Raw genomic sequence first — 16,662 nt, 5'->3', positions numbered from 1 at the left:
CTACAAAGCATTACATGGGCTTGCTCCTACCTATCTCTCTGATTTGGTCCTGCCGTACATACCTACACGTACGCTACGGTCACAAGACGCAGGCCTCCTAATTGTCCCTAGAATTTTTAAGCAAACACCTGGAGGCAGGGCTTTCTCCTATAGAGCTCCATTTTTATGGAACGGTCTGCCTACCCATGTCAGAGACGCAAACTCGGTCTCAACCTTTAAGTCTCTACTGAAGACTCATCTCTTCAGTGGGTCATATGATTGAGTGTAGTCTGGCCCAGGAGTGGGAGGGTGAACGGAAAGGCTCTGGAGCAACGAACCGCCCTTGCTGTCTCTGCCTGGCCGGTTCCCCTCTTTCCACTGGGATTCTCTGCCTCTAACCCTATTCAGGGGCTGAGTCACTGGCTTTACTGGGGCTCTCTCATGCCGTCCCTGGAGGGGGTGCGTCACCTGAGTGGGCTGAGTCACTGATGTGGTCATCCTGTCTGGGTTGGCGTCCCCCCCCCCCCCCCCCCCTTGGGTTGTGCCGTGGCGGAGGTCTTTGTGGGCTATACTCAGCCTTGTCTCAGGATGGTAAGTTGGTGGTTGAAGATATCCCTCTAGTGTTGTGGGGGCTGTGCTTTGGCAAAGTGGGTGGGGTTATATCCTTCCTGTTTGGCCCTGTCCGGGGGTGTCCTCGGATGGGGCCACAGTGTCTCCTGACCCCTCCTGTCTCAGCCTCCAGTATTTATGCTGCAGTAGTTTATGTGTCGGGGGGCTAGGGTCAGTTTGTTATATCTGGAGTACTTCTCCTGTCCTATTCGGTGTCCTGTGTGAATCTAAGTGTGCGTTCTCTAATTCTCTCCTTCTCTCTTTCTCTCTCTCGGAGGACCTGAGCCCTAGGACCATGCCCCAGGACTACCTGACATGATGACTCCTTGCTGTCCCCAGTCCACCTGGCTGTGCTGCTGCTCCAGTTGTTCAACTGTTCTGCCTTATTATTATTCGACCATGCTGGTCATTTATGAACATTTGAACATCTTGGCCATGTTCTGTTATAATCTCCACCCGGCACAGCCAGAAGAGGACTGGCCACCCCACATAGCCTGGTTCCTCTCTAGGTTTCTTCCTAGGTTTTGGCCTTTCTAGGGAGTTTTTCCTAGCCACCGTGCTTCTACACCTGCATTGCTTGCTGTTTGGGTTTTTAGGCTGGGTTTATGTACAGCACTTTGAGATATCAGCTGATGTACGAAGGGCTATATAAATAAATTTGATTTGATTTTGATTTTGATTTGGGTTAGACCAAACGTGAATTTAAGACAAGGATATGTGAGCGTAAGAGCTCCATTCACAACCATGATGAAACATCACCTGTTGCTAGTCATTTCAATAGCCATAATCATGACCTAAGTGCCTTAATACTTATGGGTATTCAAATTGTGAAGGCGCCACATAGGGGAGGAGATGGGGTTCAATGACTTCTTCAAAGAGACATGATGGATAGACCGCTTGGGCACTCTTGCCCCAGCAGTGCTTTTAATGAGGAATATCATTCTTCTAGATTTTGTAGTGTGTTTTTGTAGTAGGTTATAAATAGGCTGAACATTTAAGTAATGCCATCATAATGTATTTGTATTGTGTGTCTATAGATCTTTATTTCATGTTCATGTTTCCCCCACAGCTCCCTCTGCAGGGATTTGAGCCAATGCTGACTGTGAATTTATAATTCTTCCCACCTGTGTGGTATTGTTGTTGTGAGTCATCTCCAAAATATCGTTATTTTTTTTAAACAAGCCATAGAAAGTTGGTTGCAATTTCAGTTTATTAATCCACCTGAAAAGACAGAACAAATAATACAACAAATATTGTGATTAAAATCAAATATACAAATTGATTAAAAAAAGGTATAATCTTTGTAAATTATATCATAAATAGGACTGGTGGAGTTGTCACACATGCAGCGAACACAGACATATGGAAATGTCTGCTCTACCCAAAATTACAACCAACTAATTGCAGCATTGCCACAAAAATGGAAGAGGAAAGTGGAAGGGGGAAAAATTTAAAAACTTGCCAGTTGTCACACCCTGACCTTAGATATATCTGTTTTTCTATATATTTTGGTTAGGTCAAGGTGTGACTAGGGTGGGTACTCTAGTTGTTGTATGTCTAGGGGTATTGTCATCTAGGGTTTTTGTATGTCTATGTTGGCCTGATTTGGTTCCCAATCAGAGACAGCTGTTTATCGTTGTCTCTAATTGGGGATCATATTTAGGTGGCCATTTTCCCCATTGTTAGTTGTGGGATCTTGTCTATGTATAGTTGCCTGTCTGCACTATTTCTATAGCGTCTTGTTTGTTTGTTTGTTTGTTTGTTTGTTTGTTTGTTTGTTAGTTAGATGAGTTTCAGTTTATTAAAATTATGTGGAACTCTACTCATGCTGCGCCTTGGTCTCATTCATACGACGAACGTGACACCAGTCTGCCCTGCATTAAAGACCAAAATTGGTTAAAGAAAATTGTGATAAATAAAAATACACACCAGTTTCATTTAAGGACCAAAAATGTTTGCTCTTTGATGTACCGATTCCATGACACATGGTTTATGAATTGACATGCAAAACGACGCCGGATTCAAAACTTTGAATTGTTCAATTTAAATTATTGTACAAAATTCTTGCAACCAATAGAATGTTATATATATATGGGGGATACAATCTTCCCACCTCTGCAGATTTTGCTGCGAGGAGGCAGAGTCATATCATTGCAGGGTTTGCAGGGAATAATAAATGAAGGTATTATTTTTTTTTAAGTGTGTATGTGTATATATACTGTATGTGTGTATGTATGAATGTTTATATATATATATATATATATATATATATATATATATATAAACATTCATACAAACATTCATATATAAACATTCATACATACACACATACAGTATATATATATATATATATATATATATATATATATATATATATATATATATATATATATATATATATATATATATATATATATGGGTATGTATATGGGTATGTGTATGTACAGTGCCTTGCGAAAGTATTCGGCCCCCTTGAACTTTGTGACCTTTTGCCACATTTCAGGCTTCAAACATAAAGATATAAAACTGTATTTTTTTGTGAAGAATCAACAACAAGTGGGACAAAATCATGAAGTGGAAGGACATTTATTGGATATTTCTAACTTTTTTAACAAATCAAAAACTGAAAAATTGGGCGTGCAAAATTATTCAGCCCCTTTACTTTCAGTGCAACAAACTCTCTCCAGAAGTTCAGTGAGGATCTCTGAATGATCCAATGTTGACCTAAATGACTATTGTTGATAAATACAATCCACCTGTGTGTAATCAAGTCTCCGTATAAATGCACCTGCACTGTGATAGTCTCAGAGGTCCGTTAAAAGCGCAGAGAGCATCATGAAGAACAAGGAACACACCAGGCAGGTCCGAGATACTGTTGTGAAGAAGTTTAAAGCCGGATTTGGATACAAAAAGATTTCCCAAGCTTTAAACATCCCAAGGAGCACTGTGCAAGCGACAATATTGAAATGGAAGGAGTATCAGACCACTGCAAATCTACCAAGACCTGGCCGTCCCTCTAAACTTTCAGCTCATACAAGGAGAAGACTGATCAGAGATGCAGCCAAGAGGCCCATGATCACTCTGGATGAACTGCAGAGATCTACAGCTGAGGTGGGAGACTCTGTCCATAGGACAACAATCAGTCATATATTGCACAACTCTGGCCTTTATGGAAGAGTGGCAAGAAGAAAGCCCTTTCTTAAAGATATCCATAAAAAGTGTTGTTTAAAGTTTGCCACAAGCCACCTGGGAGACACACCAAACATGTGGAAGAAGGTGCTCTGGTCAGATGAAACCAAAATTGAACTTTTTGGCAACAATGCAAAACGTTATGTTTGGCGTAAAAGCAACACAGCTGAACACACCATCCCCACTGTCAAACATGGTGGTGGCAGCATCATGGTTTGGGCCTGCTTTTCTTCAGCAGGGACAGGGAAGATGGTTAAAATTGATGGGAAGATGGATGGAGCCAAATACAGGACCATTCTGGAAGAACCTGATGGAGTCTGCAAAAGACCTGAGACTGGGACGGAGATTTGTCTTCCAACAAGACAATGATCCAAAACATAAAGCAAAATCTACAATGGAATGGTTCAAAAATAAACATATCCAGGTGTTAGAATGACCAAGTCAAAGTCCAGACCTGAATCCAATCGAGAATCTGTGGAAAGAACTGAAAACTGCTGTTCACAAATGCTCTCCATCCAACCTCACTGAGCTCGAGCTGTTTTGCAAGGAGGAATGGGAAAAAATGTCAGTCTCTCGATGTGCAAAACTGATAGAGACATACCCCAAGCGACTTACAGTTGTAATCGCAGCAAAAGGTGGCGCTACAAAGTATTAACTTAAGGGGGATGAATAATTTTGCACGCCCAATTTTTCAGTTTTTGATTTGTTAAAAAAGTTTGAAATATCCAATAAATGTCGTTCCACTTCATGATTGTGTCCCACTTGTTGTTGATTCTTCACACAAAAATACAGTTTTATATCTTTATGTTTGAAGCCTGAAATGTGGCAAAAGGTCGCAAAGTTCAAGGGGGCCGAATACTTTCGCAAGGCACTGTATATTATGCAGACAATTACATTGATGGAAGCAACAATCTATCCACAATATTAAAGCTGATCCACCCCCTAATATTACATTTTTAAAATTAAAATACCACATAGGTGGGCAGAATTATAAAGGGCTATTGAGGTGACCATAGTACTGCCACACCGGCAGTCGGCCAGGAGTTCATGAATATTTCTGGGTCGTAAATGGGAAGTGTTTACCAGTTTGTTAAAGCAGGAAAATAATCCTCCAGCAACAGGAAATGTCAATTATTATGTGGATTAAAATTCATTGATCTTTTTTGTAGGGGTTGATATGTTTTACTTTAGGGCAAATCAAGTCTGACATTTTTAAGTGGAAATCACTAACTTTAGAAGCCTTTTTAAACATTGAATACACTACAAGTTTGCAGGAAAAATGTCATCAAATTAAGATCATATATCTGTACATACTGTACGCTGTGAGATGGGAAGGCATTTATGTGACTCAGTGCTGTGTTTGCCCACTTAGCTAAAGCCTAATTGTATAAGCCCTGGATTTCACGACTGTGAATACAGATATGCATCTGTTGGTCACAGATACCTTAACAAAAAGGGGTGTGGATCAGAAAACAAGTCAGTATCAGGTGTGTCCACTATTTGTCTCATGCAGCGCAACACATCTCCTTCGCAGACTGTTGATTCTGCAATCTGGAATGTTGTCCCACTCCTCTTCAATGGTTGTGCAAAGTTGCAGGATATTGGCTGGAACTGGAGAATGCTGTTGTACACGTCGATCCAGAGCATCCCAAACATGCTCAATGGGTGACATGTCTGGTGAGTATACAGGCCACGGAAGAACTGGGACATTTTCAGCTTCCAGCAATTGTGTACATATCCTTGTGACATGGGGCCGTGCATTATCATGCTGAAACATGCGGTGATGGATGGGTATCGGCTCTTCCTATCATTGTGAAGCAGAATTCACCAAGCGTTGGATTGTTCACCCACTAATAGGGAACGTGAGCTGGGTTTAGACCGTCGTGAGACAGGTTTGTTTTACCACCATTCCTCTCTCCCCTCCCTCCCTTCCTCCCCGACCCAGCTCCACGACAATGGGCCTCAGGATCTTGTTATGGTATCTCTGTGCATTCAAATTGCCATTGATAAAATGGTCCTTGTGTTCGTTGTCTGTAGCTTATGCCTGCCCATACCATAACCCCACCACTGCCATGGGGCACTCTGTTCACAACTTTGACATCAGCAAACCACTTGCCCACACGACACCATACACATGGTCTGCGGCTGTGAGGCTGGTTGGACATACTGTAAAATTCTCTAGCGCAAGGTACACCTGTGTAATGATCATGCTGTTTAATCAGCGTCTTGATATGCCACACCTGTCAGGTGGATGGATTACCTTGGCAAAGGAGAAATGCTCACTAACAGGGATGTAAACAAATTTGTGCACAACATTTTAGAGAAATCTGATTTTTGTGCATATGGAACATTTCAGGGATCTTTTTTTTCAGCTCATGAAACATGGGACCAACACTTTACATGTTGCATTTATATTTTTGTTCAGTGTAAAAACAAAGTCATTTAAATTCCAAATTAAACTTACTCAACTGAGTAAAGGGTTCATTCTGGCCATGAACAACTTATAGATTTTTCCATAAGAGAAACAAACCATGAAGACAGCACAGCACTAAGATTATTTGCACACATCTCATCAGTCCCCATCTGCCAGGAGGCTGTCCCCTGGCTCCAGTGTGTTGTGCAAGTACCCTCCTCCCATTGGAGCTGTGTTTATTGCAGTAACAGAACAGTTGACCCTGTTCACCACCCCTTACAGATGTCCCACTCCACAGAAGCATTTAAAGGGATGTTTTACTATGGTGATTATGTAGGACCAGTATGTGTAATGTATCCTGGCTTTGGCTTTTCATTTTGATCATTTCATACGGATTTAGTGATTACATGTCTTGGTTCATAATGACAAACAAATTAAATTTGTATAACATTTCAATTGAGCTTCATTTTTCCTTCATGAGAGGCTGAATATGGTTAATCCAGAAGATACAACATATTGTGATGCATCATGAATAGGGGTTGTAAGTCATGATCATATGTTGTGTAATGATATAGTCCTACTCATGCATAGGGTGATTTTTAACATTAGTTTTGATTGGGTTGCAAAAGCGTTGTCTTTGTGCACGTACTGCATTATGTATATCAATAAGAACATCACTGTTAATGTTATTGAACTGTGGACTGATTGGCAGTCCTTGGAGGTCAGTTGGAGGGAATAACCAGTTGAGTAGATAAAGAAAGATACATATATACATCAACAGAGGAGGACATGAACCCACCAAATTATTCCAGGGAGATCTATTGGTGCAGTCGGGCGAGAGCTAACCATCCTGACCTAACTAGAGAGATTCTGGGGAGTAGGTAGGGAGAGGGGGAGTGTACCAATAAACCCTTCGCTAAGCCCGTCCCAGAATGTTGGACAACCAATCACAGCACTCCGGTGGATAGCAACTGTCGCTAACCAAGCTCGTGTCCAACGCCACTTTGACAAGCTTCAGTTTCAAGCGCATGGAAGACAATAAGGGGACAGAATTTTACATTTTTATTTTATAATTGTTTAAATGGCTAAATAATTTAACAGTTCTTCAGTGGTACTGTGACTATGATTTATGAAATGCAGAGCCTATTGATTAAGTATTTTTCTAATCTGAAATTATACCTTTTTGCATTGTTTGCTAGCTGATTAACTAGCTCTTAGTCTCTTTGACCACCGTTAAACATGTTGCTAAAGCTAGCTAGCCAGACAGTTAATATAACTTGTTTTCTCTAAACGTATGTTAGCTAGCCAATAAGTTTCAAGTTTTAATGTCACGTGCACAAGTACAGTGAAATGCATTTCTTGCAATCTCCAAAACCCAACAATGTAGTAAGACGTTGGCTAAATTACGAATAAATCTCTCATCTGCTGTCGACATCAGTATACACGATTTGAGAACCCTAGTCAGCTCTGAATGTGGTTAGTAGCCTTGAATGCATGCTGACAGTGCATTCAAAGCCATAGTGGCTAGGCACACTACAAATTCCTTTTACCAGGATCCCGTGAAGCAATTGGAATGACAGTCCACCACAACATACCCGAGTCTCCTGATCTTGCAAGGGGTAGCCTGTGTTTCATTTTGTTGTGTGAGTTTGAGATATTGTGAGGTGTTTTCTCCAGTAGTTTAAATGGGGAATTGAGCTTCCTGGGAAAATGTTACTGTTGACCAACAGTAACCAAGGGTTCAGGGCTTAGAAAATGTTACGGTGCGTGAATGAGGACCCAAAAGCGAACTAACGTAAACAGAGCTTCTTTACTAACAAAACAAAACGTAGGCTCAGATGGACCGGCAGGTTCCGACAGGACAGGACAAGGTTGCAGCAAACATGACGATAGTCTGGTTCAGGCATGAACAACACAAACAAGAATCCGACAAGGACAGGAGCAGGAAAAGAGAGAGATATAGAGACCTAATCAGAGGGAAAAAAGGGAACAGGTGGGAAAAGGGGTGACGAGGTAGTTAGGAGGAGACAAGGCACAGCTGGGGAAAAGAGGGGGAGAAAAGGTAACCTAACAACGACCAGCAGAGGGAGACAGGGTGAAGGGAAAGGACAGAAACAAGACACAACATGACAGTACATGACAGTACCCCCCCACTCACCGAGCGCCTCCTGGCGCACTCGAGGAGGAAACCTGGCGGCAACGGAGGAAATCATCGATCAGCGCACGGTCCAGCACGTCCCGAGAGGGAACCCAACTCCTCTCCTCAGGACCGTACCCCTCCCAATCTACTAGGTACTGATGACCACGGCCCCGAGGACGCATGTCCAAAATCCTACGGACCCTGTAGATGGGTGCGCCCTCGACAAGGATGGGGGGGGGGGGGGGAAGACGAGCGGGGGCGCGAAGAACGGGCTTGATACAGGAGACATGGAAGACCGGGTGGACGCGACGAAGGTATCGCGGAAGAAGAAGTCGAACTGCGACAGGATTAATGACCTGAGAAATACGGAACGGACCAATGAACCGCGGGGTCAACTTGCGAGAAGTGGTCTTAAGGGGAAGGTTCTGAGTGGAGAGCCAAACTCTCTGACCGCGACAATATCTAGGACTCTTAGTTCTACGCTTATTAGCAGCCCTCACAGTCTGCGCCCTATAACGGCAAAGTGCAGACCTGACCCTCTTCCAGGTGCGCTCGCAACGTTGGACAAAAGCCTGAGCGGAGGGGACGCTGGACTCGGCGAACTGAGATGAGAACAGCGGAGGCTGGTACCCGAGGCTACTCTGAAAAGGAGATAGCCCGGTCGCAGACGAAGGAAGCGAGTTGTGGGCGTATTCTGCCCAGGGGAGCTGTTCTGACCAAGACGCAGGGTTGCGAAAAGAAAGACTGCGTAAGATGCGACCAATAGTCTGATTGGCCCGTTCTGCTTGACCGTTAGACTGGGGGTGAAAGCCGGAAGAGAGACTGACGGAAGCCCCAATCAAACGGCAAAACTCCCTCCAAAATTGAGACGTGAATTGCGGACCTCTGTCCGAAACGACGTCTGACGGAAGGCCATGAATTCTGAAAACATTCTCGATGATGATTTGTGCCGTCTCTTTACCAGAAGGAAGCTTAGCAAGGGGAATAAAATGAGCCGCCTTAGAGAACCTGTCGACAACCGTAAGAATAACAGTCTTCCCCGCTGACGAAGGCAGTCCGGTGACAAAATCTAAGGCGATGTGAGACCACGGTCGAGAGGGAATGGGAAGCGGCCTGAGACGGCCGGCAGGAGGAGAGTTACCGGACTTAGTCTGCGCGCAGACCGAACAAGCAGCCACGAAGCGACGCGTGTCATGCTCCCGGGTGGGCCACCAAAAGCGCTGGCGAATGGAAGCAAGCGTACCCCGAACGCCAGGGTGGCCGGCTAACTTGGCAGAGTGAGCCCACTGAAGAACGGCCAGACGAGTAGGAACGGGAACGAAAAGAAGGTTCCTGGGACAAGCGCGCGGCGACGGAGTTTGAGTGAGTGCTTGCTTTACCTGCCTCTCAATTCCCCAGACAGTCAACCCAACAACACGCCCCTCAGGGAGAATCCCCTCGGGGTCAGTGGAGACTACTGAAGAACTGAAGAGACGAGATAAAGCATCAGGCTTGGTGTTCTTAGAGCCCGGACGATAAGAAATCACGAACTCGAAACGAGCGAAAAACAGCGCCCAGCGCGCCTGACGCGCATTAAGTCGTTTGGCAGAACGGATGTACTCAAGGTTCCTATGGTCAGTCCAAACGACAAAAGGAACGGTCGCCCCCTCCAACCACTGTCGCCATTCGCCTAGGGCTAAGCGGATGGCGAGCAGTTCGCGGTTTCCCACATCATAGTTACGTTCCGACGGCGACAGGCGATGAGAAAAATACGCGCAAGGATGGACCTTGTCGTCAGAGAAGGAGCGCTGAGAAAGAATGGCTCCCACGCCCACCTCTGACGCGTCAACCTCGACAATGAACTGTCTAGAGACGTCAGGTGTAACAAGGATAGGTGCGGATGTAAAACGATTCTTGAGGAGATCAAAAGCTCCCTGGGCGGAAACGGACCACTTAAAGCACGTCTTGACAGAAGTAAGGGCTGTGAGAGGGGCTGCCACCTGACCGAAATTACGGATGAAACGACGATAGAAGTTCGCGAAGCCGAGAAAGCGCTGCAACTCGACGCGTGACTTAGGGACGGGCCAATCATTGACAGCTTGGACCTTAGCGGGATCCATCTTAATGCCTTCAGCGGAAATAACAGAACCGAGAAATGTGACGGAGGAGGCATGAAAAGAGCACTTCTCAGCCTTCACAAAAAGACAATTCTCTAAAAGGCGCTGGAGGACACGTCGAACGTGCTGAACATGAATCTGGAGTGACGGTGAAAAAATCAGGATATCGTCAAGGTAAACGAAAACAAAGATGTTCAGCATGTCTCTCAGGACATCATTGACTAATGCCTGAAAGACAGCTGGAGCGTTAGCGAGGCCGAAAGGAAGAACCCGGTATTCAAAGTGCCCTAACGGAGTGTTAAACGCCGTCTTCCACTCGTCCCCCTCCCTGATGCGCACGAGATGGTAAGCGTTACGAAGGTCCAACTTAGTGAAAAACCTGGCTCCCTGCAGGATCTCGAAGGCTGAAGACATAAGAGGAAGCGGATAACGATTCTTCACTGTTATGTCATTCAGCCCTCGATAATCTATGCAGGGGCGCAGGGACCCGTCCTTCTTCTTAACAAAAAAAAAACCCCGCTCCGGCGGGAGAGGAGGAGGGGACTATGGTACCGGCGGCAAGAGCTACAGACAAATAATCTTCGAGAGCCTTACGTTCGGGAGCCGACAGAGAGTATAGTCTACCCCGGGGGGGAGTGGTTCCCGGAAGGAGATCAATACTACAATCATACGACCGGTGTGGAGGAAGAGAGGTGGCCCTGGACCGACTGAACACCGTGCGCAGATCGTGATATTCCTCCGGCACCCCTGTCAAATCACCAGGCTCCTCCTGTGAAGAAGAGACAGAGGAAACAGGAGGGATAGCAGACATTAAACATTTCACATGACAAGAGACGTTCCAGGAGAGGATAGAATTACTAGACCAATTAATGGAAGGATTATGACAAACTAGCCAGGGATGGCCCAAAACAACAGGTGTAAAAGGTGAACGAAAAATTAAAAAAGAAATGGTTTCGCTATGATTACCAGAAACAGTGAGGGTTAAAGGTAGCGTCTCACGCTGAATCCTGGGGAGAGGACTACCATCCAGGGCGAACAAGGCCGTGGACTCCCTTAACTGTCTGAGAGGAATGTCATGTTCCCGAGCCCAGGTCTCGTCCATAAAACAGCCCTCCGCCCCAGAGTCTATTAAGGCACTGCAGGAAGCTGACGAACCGGTCCAGCGTAGATGGACCGACAAGGTAGTGCAGGATCTTGAAGGAGAGACAGGAGTAGTAGCGCTCACCAGTAGCCCTCCGCTTACTGATGAGCTCTGGCTTTTACTGGACATGAAGTGACAAAATGACCAGCAGAACCGCAATAGAGACAGAGGCGGTTGGTGATTCTCCGTTCCCTCTCCTTAGTCGAGATGCGGATACCTCCCAGCTGCATAGGCTCAGCACCCGAGCCGGCAGAGGAAGATGGTAGTGATGCGGAGAGGGGGGCAACGGAGAACGCGAGCTCCTTTCCACGAGCTCGGTGACGAAGATCAACCCGTCGCTCAATGCGAATAGCGAGTTCAATCAAGGAATCCACGCTGGAAGGAACCTCCCGGGAGAGAATCTCATCCTTTACCTCTGCGCGGAGACCCTCCAGAAAACGAGCGAGCAAAGCCGGCTCGTTCCAGCCACTGGAGGCAGCAAGAGTGCGAAACTCAATAGAGTAGTCTGTTATGGATCGATTACCCTGACATAGGGAAGACAGGGCCCTGGAAGCCTCCTCCCCAAAAACAGATCGATCAAAAACCCGGATCATCTCCTCCTTAAAGTCCTGATACTGGTTAGTACACTCAGCCCTTGCCTCCCAGATTGCCATGCCCCACTCACGAGCCCGTCCAGTAAGGAGAGATATGACGTAGGCGACACGAGCAGTGCTCCTGGAGTAAGTGTTGGGCTGGAGAGAAAACACAATATCACACTGGGTGAGGAACGAGCGGCATTCAGTGGGCTCCCCAGAGTAACACGGCGGGTTATTGATTCTGGGCTCCGGAGATTCGAAAGCCCTGGAAGTGGCCGGTGGATCGAGGCGGAGATGGTGAACCTGTTCTGTGAGGTTGGAGACTTGGGTGGCCAGGGTCTCAACGGCATGCCGAGCAGCAGACAATTCCTGCTTGTGTCTGCCTAGCATCGCTCCCTGGATCTCGACGGCTGAGTGGAGAGGATCCGAAGTCGCTGGGTCCATTCTTGGTCGGATTCTTCTGTTACGGTGCGTGAATGAGGACCCAAAAGCGAATTAACGTAAACAGAGCTTCTTTACTAACAAAACAAAACGTAGGCTCAGATGGACCGGCAGGTTCCGACAGGACAGGACAAGGTTGCAGCAAACACGACGATAGTCTGGTTCAGGCATGAACAACACAAACAAGAATCCGACAAGGACAGGAGCAGGAAAAGAGAGAGATATAGAGACCTAATCAGAGGGAAAAAAGGGAACAGGTGGGAAAAGGGGTGACGAGGTAGTTAGGAGGAGACAAGGCACAGCTGGGGAAAAGAGGGGGAGAAAAGGTAACCTAACAACGACCAGCAAAGGGAGACAGGGTGAAGGGAAAGGACAGAAACAAGACACAACATGACAGTACATGACAGAAAAGGGTCAAGTAGTTCCAAAATAAACAAAGAGAGAGAGAAGTTGCTGTTAGGTGCCTCACAAAGCAAGGAGACTAGAAGGGGATGGATGGGGATACCAGTTAGTGACTAAATACGCAAATTCCCCTCTGGAGGGAATCAGCCAGGGGGTGTAAAGTGAGAATGGTGATATAATTAATGGAAGTAGGCCAGCAGGACATCCAGGGACGCTGTAGAGGACTACCAACAAAGAGGAAAGGAAAGGGAAGGAATTCCACTTCTGTACAAATCCCGGTAAAGCTATACACACAATGTATGTGTCTTCATTCACATTATAAAAAGATTTATGAGAAATTATGCTGCAAGGAATGGTTCTTCATAATTCAGTGCCCCTGTTATTATCTCCCTAGTCTCTCTCTCTGCTCCACCCTGGATCGCTGCACTCTGTGTGTCCTGAGAGGTGTGGTGGAGCTGGGGAGGGGAGGAAGGGAGGGAGGGAGGGGAGAGAGGAATGGTGGTAAAGGGGAAACACAGAGGGGTAGAAGAAAAGGGAGAAATGAGAGAGAGAGAAACGGTGGAAAAGGGATAGAGGGTAAAGAGGAGAAGAGAGATAGTTGGGAGAGGGGGAGAGAGAGAGAAAGCGAGAGAGACAGAGAGGGTGGGAGCTGTGCTGTAGCTTCTCCTGGGCCGCGCCAGAGGAGTGTGTCCTTGGGCTGCCCTCGTCTCTGACGCATGCATGAACAAACATACACATACACACATTCACTCGTTTCTTCACACACACACACACACACACACACGTGTTAGGAGGCTCCCAGACTCAGACACCTCATCAGGGATGCAGAAGAGCCCCTGTCTGCAGAGATAGAGGGATTTAAAAAATGAGAGGTAGATCTTGTATCCAGGGTGGAGAGAGAGAAAAAGACAGCACCCTGTATGATTAATTGGGCTTGTGTTTGTTGCTTCTGTTTTGTAACAACAAATCAAAGGTCCATACATCTGTTCAGGCATCTAAAGAATGTGAGTCCTTGTCGACCTATATATTTGTACTGTGGTGGTTATCTTCAAAAACATTTGTTTCACATGGATGGTCTTAAGTACAACCACCCACACTATTTGACTAAATGTGCCTGTGTGTCTTCCACTGGTGTGTGTCTTCCACTGGTATTCATAAAAACTCATTTGGATCCTGTTAGCCTGTATAGATCATCTCCCCCTCTTCATGCAGAAGTAGACTACATTATTTTCCTCGTGAAATATCTGAAAAACACATTTTGTGAGGTGTGTATCATTGTCAGAATCAATCTTGTCAGGTATACCACGAATTCGAACACACGAATCAATGAAGGGACATGACTCGTGAATATGCCAATGCGCTCATCTTTTTATTGCACAACACTGAATTGTTTGGTTAGGGACAATTTAACAACATTGCCACTGATCGACAGACCAGCTTAATGAGAGACTAGAGCCTGGCTCTGTGTTCTGGATGAGCTAGAGGGCAGCTGTGTAACCTGTCCCAAAGACACCTTTAGGGCCTCCTACCCCTATGTACTTATGTTCATCTGAAAGTACTGGGTAGGTGGAACTATTATGGTGGAAGTTCCATCAAGCCTATCAAAGGACAAGGAGGAGCTATTACCACATTGAGTAAACCTATCCACTCCTTGCAGATGTAGAGTACAGGAAGTACGTAGGAGTAGGGGTTAAGGGTCAGTTTGAGATTGGACAGTTAGATATCAGCTCAGACAGAGTACAGTATGGAGTTCAGTGAAGCGTTAAAGTCCTTCAACCTTTACAGACCCAAACACAAGCTGGATCTACGACAACCTATATAGGGGCGACAAACACTGAGTGACAATGATCTGAGAAATCAACCTTTTCAGTGCCAGAATAGGATAAAACCCACAGTGGCTGAAATATAGTATCTACTTGAGTTCTGAGAACCTTTGTACTACAGCCACTGTTAGGAACGCTGGCTACAGTGCAGTAGAATGTATTTTGTCCAAAATAAACAGCTTTTTTTCAGATGCCAACTCTGTCTGTGTCTGTTTTTGCTTGAGGTGGGCTGGCAGACCTAGCTTGGTGTTCTCAAGTGGGACCAACAGTGTAGAAGGAAAGGCACAGGTACACACAAACACACTCACACACATTATACAGAGAGTCCTGAAGCGGAGAGAAGCAGGCTACGGTAACTACAACACTAAGGTATAATATTTGTCAGACTAGATGACGTTTTAAATCATTGTAGTTGGTTACACAGCAATGTCTAGATTTGAAGGTCCCACGAGGAATTATTAACCAAACATCTCCTTTAGGTTAGAAGCAAATGCATTGGCTTGTCAAACAGACAGACATAAAGACCATGATTCAAGCAGCTTTGCACTGCTGTTGGTCCCCTGGTCTTCAGATATACATTTTGGGGGTTAATTTTCAATTGAATGATTCTAGATTTCTTTGTGTTCAATTTTGAGTTCAGTTGTCCAGACAAACTGTTTGTTGACTGAGGTGATATCTAGACTGCATAAACTTCACAAAAAGCCTGTTTGACGTCACCCTCTCATTGTACAAAATGCTTTGGTGACACCAGATTGTAGTAAAAATGTAACTATGTGCCCCCACAACTCTGTGTATAACACACGTACAGTAGATGAGAACAGAGTACAGCGCACATGGTGTTTGAAGGCTCAAACCAACAAAAATGTGCAATTTTGTGTTTCCCAAATCAGGGAAAATGATATATACTGACATTATAATTTTAATTCAGCAGTACTCGTCTTTAGCTAACATTTGTACATATATTGCAAGTTGAAAATAAAAACACATATTTGCATTTTTACAGGCACATACATACCACAAAAATAGACTATGTGGAAACTAGATATACTAGGCACAAGGTATACACAGTCCATGTGCTTTGGGGCAAATGGTAAAAAACAACAACAAAAAACAAACAAACAAAGAAGACACTTCTCAAAACAGAAACAGAGAATACCCTGATTTGCTAAGACATCAATACCAAGACATTTAGTACCCTTAATATCTGGTACGGAAAAAAATAGATTTTTAAACTAAGATAATCGTCTCTCAATAATCGTCAGTCGATTTCAAGCATGCATGGGGAATCTAATTTTTATTCCATTGGAAGTCTCTTTTTTTTATGAAGAACGAAGTAACAATAAATTAAAAATAACATTTGACTTAAAACCTGCAAAACCGTGTCTCGTGCATGATATAACAGATGCCAGGGATTCAAGAAAAAGGTAACCAAATTCACTGAGGTGTCGTCATTCATTGATAAAATGTTATGCTGGATGCATGGGAACTCCTGCAATGAAACAGAGATGATATTGACTGAACAAAGCAGGGTTTTTTCTCTCTCTCTGTCCCGTTCTCTTTCACTGACTGTGGACACAAATCCTTACAAATAATATCAGCACAGTCCTTATTGCAGCTTTTATAGGGCAAACTCTGGTATTATCACATACTAGGATTGGGTAAGAGGACTCATTCATAATTCTATTGGCATTTTGGCATGCATCTTTCCCATGGGAGAAATCAACAGAATATTAATATGTTGGGGACTATGACCTGACTTAAAATATGTGACTTGACAGTCAAAAAATGATAGTCTTAAAGGATAAGCTTTTGAACTGTGGCTTAGAATGTACTGAAAATATAAGTAATACACTT

The sequence above is a fragment of the Oncorhynchus mykiss genome, chromosome 28, assembly GCF_057628025.1.
Source record: "Oncorhynchus mykiss isolate SJ-2025 chromosome 28, ASM5762802v1, whole genome shotgun sequence".
Lineage (NCBI taxonomy): Eukaryota > Metazoa > Chordata > Actinopteri > Salmoniformes > Salmonidae > Oncorhynchus > Oncorhynchus mykiss.
The sequence above is the reverse complement of the archived record's forward strand: the minus strand, read 5'-3'. Positions refer to the sequence as shown.